The 5,000-nt window shown below is 32.9% G+C and overlaps 1 non-coding gene across 1 annotated transcript; it reads left to right on the top strand.

Annotated features, from left to right (window-relative positions):
* Positions 1-2,488: 2,488 nt before the first annotated feature.
* On the top strand, positions 2,489-2,560 carry Trnam-cau (transfer RNA methionine (anticodon CAU)). The gene has a single exon. It is a non-coding gene; the product is annotated as a tRNA-Met (tRNA).
* Positions 2,561-5,000: the final 2,440 nt, after the last annotated feature.

Genomic DNA, 5,000 nt, shown 5'->3' with positions numbered 1-5,000 from the left:
TGTATAATTAACACAAACGCAAATTGAGGGGGAAATCAGTGTGATACGGTTTCGATTTCTTGTTGCATATAGTTAGTTGACTTCATGCACTCTACTGATACGATTCCATTAATAAGAGCATTAACGTCATGGCAAACTTACTTTCCATTTCACCTCTGCATTGCGAAGCATGCAGAGTAGGTGTGGTATGAAATCAATAAGTGTATTTTGTCTAATAGTGTTTATGTAATAGTTGATTAGGCACCTCTCTTATCTACGGCATCACTATACGTTCTCTTATCGTTCATAACTGCCTGAAACATGAGATAATTTCGCCGATAACTAGTTATGATACTCGTACAAATAATATTTTCTTTTCACTTGACAGAATGCCATTATTTCTTCTCACGTGATGGCGTATAATTGATTGGAGCAACTCCTTCTATATTAACCGGGCATATTGTATTGTCCTTCACCCGAAAGACAGACAACAAACACTATAATGTCAAATGTAACAACTCAACACAAGTCACCAGACACATCCGCATAGATTTCCCACATATAAGCACAATATAATATACGTATACAAACCTATATATATATATATATATAAATATATATATATATATATATATACAATTAAACCTTGGGAGAGGCATTATGCCGGTAATAAATACACGCACTGGTTCAGTCCTTTATTAATTTATATAGTTTTTTGTTAAAACTATATATATATATATATATATATATATATATATATATATATATATATATATATATATATATTTCTATATAAATGTACATATAATGTGTATAATATATTATATAACCTATATGTATATATGCATAAATATGAATATTACTCGATGTGCCTTTGTCTCTGTTTATCTCTCTCTGTCTATCTATCTCTATCTCTCTCTCTGTCTATATACCTATTTATCTATCTATCTATCTATCTATCTATCTATCTATCTATCTATCTATCTATCTATCTATCTATCTATCTGTAAAGTTCCTGGTTTTTGGTAAAAGAAAATACAGGAGGATCAGTTAATTATGATTTCATTCAAGATACTCACACTTACTGCATCGGTCCTTCAGGTTTTCTAAGCACTATAAAAGAACTTGGAAGATTGAGCGTCCAGCCAGGCCTTTCGAGACAGCCTTAAAGCCAGGAACCTTTCAAAGGCCTCTCGAATACATATATATATACACGAATATATACATATATATACACACACACACACATACATAAACGCGCATATATACACATATATTTGTGTGTGTGTGTGTGTGTGGCGACGGCTTGAATCAACAACTTCGAAGAAATACCATAACTTGTATTGAGTTTTCTTTCTCTTATTTCCAAAACACAAAACTCATATCTACGTGTGTGTCTGTGTCTGTGTGTGTGCATATATATATATATATATACATCCATATACATGTGTCTATGCATGTATACATACATGCATGTAAATGCGTCAAATCTTCTGAAACCTTCACCTTAAGCCAATGTTCATTACAGGGCGAGGTGAATATCCGGTTAAGAATGCAGAAATTGCCAACAGAATCTTTACATAATGAAAACCGATGTAAATGATGATTGGTTGGTCGGTTAGTTGGCTTATTGGTTAGTCACGTTTTACATGGGATAATGTGATGGGGAAAGAGAGAACGAGAGAGAGAGAGAAAAAGAGAGAGTAAACGAAAAATACAGAGAGAGTTAATATATGAGAAATGGGATGAATATACATATTAGGCTTGGTGGCAGGCAATGAGTAACTTCAAGCCTCAGAAATTCTTCCTTCATTGTCTTGATTTCTTGTAACTTTGCCCTTTATTGTTCTTACAAAATATTTTCGGTATTTCGTCTGCCGTTACATTCTGAGTTCAAATTCCGCCGAGGTCGACTTTACCTTTCTTAATCGCTTTTTCTGTCCTTGTATGTCCCCTCTATGTTTAGCCCCCTAGTGGACAATAAAGAAATAAAAATATATGTATTATATATAGTTCAATTGCTAACTAACACACTTCCTGTTTCTACGCTGAGGAAACCTTTATAAAATTGATTTGCTTTTGGTTGATGTGAAAATGAAAAATGAAGAGTCACTCAGAAAAATTACCCACACATCGTTCTATGCAGGTTGTTTGTCAAATGTGACTCTCGGAGTATCGGCGGAGTGAAAGGTCGCCTCTCAGTAAGTAAATTAACATGCGAGTGTTACTTGTATTGTGTAGTTACTATATTTTATACATTTGAAACAGTCCAAAGCATAAACTATTAAATAAATAAATGGGAGGGGGTAAATTGATTACACCAGCCCCAGTGTTCAAAGAGGAAGTATCTTATCGACCACGAAAGGGTGAAAGGCAAGGTCGACCTCGGCGGAGTTTTGATACCATAAGTAGTAAATAACGTTTCGTGGATGATGTAATAGAAGCAAGGTAACTCAGAAAAAGACGATATGTGAAACAATATATTATATATTTGCTTATTGAGTCGTACAGCAGAGTGGCGCAGTGGAAGCGTGCTGGGCCCATAACCCAGAGGTCCGTAGATCGAAACTACGCTCTGCTAAGATAATGGGTGCTTTTTTTGTTGCTTTTTTTTAAAATATTTTATACATCGCAACTGAGTTGTAGGGGTTGGTGCAAAATATATTACATAATAGAAATTTATAAGGGATTAAGCACAGACAAAAGGAACAAAGTCATCCGCACACCTACAATATATATATATATATATATATATATATATATATATATATATATATATATATATAATACAAAGAATATATATGCATGAATACACACATGTATGTACATACTTACATCTACATGTGTATATAGATGCATATCAGGGTACAGGACGTTAGAACAATGAACTACAGACAACGGAACGAACACATAGGAAAGCAGATAGCCACTTGGAATTAATCCTTTGTCAGCTGCCTCTATTCTAACTAGACGTTTCGAATATATATATATATATATATATATATATATATATATATATATATATATATATATATACATACATACATATAAGTATACATACACACACACACACAACATGGTTCTTTTAGTTTCTATCTACCGAATCTGGTCAGAAGATTTTGGTCGATCCGAGGTTATAGGATATAATAAACATGCGCAGGATGACACATAGTGGGACTGAACCCGGAACCATGTAGTTGGGAAATAAACTACTCACCACACAGCCACGCCTATGAATTTATATATATATATGAATGTGTGTATGTACGTATGTATACATATGTGTGTGTGTATGTGTGTGTGTGTGTTTATGAGGACATATATGCGGATCTATACACATACATATATACACATGCATACATACTTACATACATACATACATACACACATAGATATATATACATATATACACCTATATACATACACAGCGATAGAGATAGAGGAATAGTTTTGTGCAGATTTCTTTGCTTACTTAGCACTATCGGTTTGTTTATTTTCTTATTTTAGATATAATATCTTGACTCGTAACTTAACACAATAGTCCTTTTATGTTTATATTTCACTATAGTTTTTCTTTGATTTTAGATTTTAGATATGTCCAACATAATGTGTGTTCGACCTTGAGCACTTGAGATACCATACGTAGCCATAGAATATATACCATCCCTTATTTCCATCGCGAGTGGTTTTATTAGCATTCAGCCCGTCATACATCAATGGACCTTAATATTCACGTATCAGTTAAATATTATATTTGTTCTACGAATATTACTATTTGTTTTATTTTTTTTTAACTTTTATAAATGTATTTTGATACTATCGCATAATTATGTACAGTCCATATACACAAGAATGTTAAATCGGAGTGGATGTGCGGTAAGAAGTTTGCTTCTCAACCACAAGGTTCCGAGTTCTGTCTCACTGCTTGACACCTTGGGCATGTGTCTTCTACTGTAGCTTCGAGCCTTGTGAGTTGATTTGACCAGAGCCTTGTGAGTTCATTTGGTAGACGGAAACTGAAAGAAGTCCGTCGCATGTGTGTGTGTGTGTGTGTGTGCAGAAGACGCGAAATTTCGTATGATCCTCTATCCGATAACTGATGAGAATTTGGTGATCTGTGTCAGTTATCTGTTTGTTTGCGCATTTATTCTGTGTATTTTTAATTTTATATGTGTGTGTATGTGCATGTGCATGTGTGTGTGTATGTAGATCTGCATATGTGTATATAGACGCATACACAAACATATTTACTTATTTTTGCTCATACGATTAATTATCTTTTATATATTTCATGTTAAAATTTTTCTAAAGATCTGCACAATCTTTCTTTTGTCTTAAAGTGGGATACATTTCTACTGATCGTTAGATTATATATATCTGATACACTATCTATGAATATCCATTAATTCACAGATATCTACTGCTATAGTTTATCTTTCGTGAAACATTAAATGTTCTCATATATTAAATTACTTTATTCAGAGAGATTATTATAATAACCACAAAATACTGTAAATTAATTAACATCGAAAGGAGACAAGACTGAAAATCTCCTAAGACATGAAGAGAGAACTAGAGACATTATCTTTAAGATATTAGTCCCTTAATACACCATTCACAATTATGATATCCTGCGTGTGACTAAACCAAGGCCAGTATTTTAATGGTCGTTGAATTTATCGGCACCTTATTTTTGATACACACACACACACACACACACACACACACACACACACACACACACACAGACACAGACACACACACACAGACACACACACACACACACTCGTATGTATTTATGTATGTATATACTTATCTATGAATGTATATATATATATATATATATATATATATATATATATATATTTGATAAATAAATTCAAAAAGGGATAAAACTCTTTTACAAGAATTTTATCAAGAAGCCAGTGTGTAAAAAAATTCATAAGGGAAATTTCTATTCCCAAGAATATAATTATTCGTTTATATTTATATAAAGGGCATTATTACAGAAAATAATAACG

The sequence above is a fragment of the Octopus bimaculoides genome, chromosome 20, assembly GCF_046866305.1.
Source record: "Octopus bimaculoides isolate indiv1 chromosome 20, ASM4686630v1, whole genome shotgun sequence".
Lineage (NCBI taxonomy): Eukaryota > Metazoa > Mollusca > Cephalopoda > Octopoda > Octopodidae > Octopus > Octopus bimaculoides.
The sequence above is the reverse complement of the archived record's forward strand: the minus strand, read 5'-3'. Positions and strand labels throughout refer to the sequence as shown.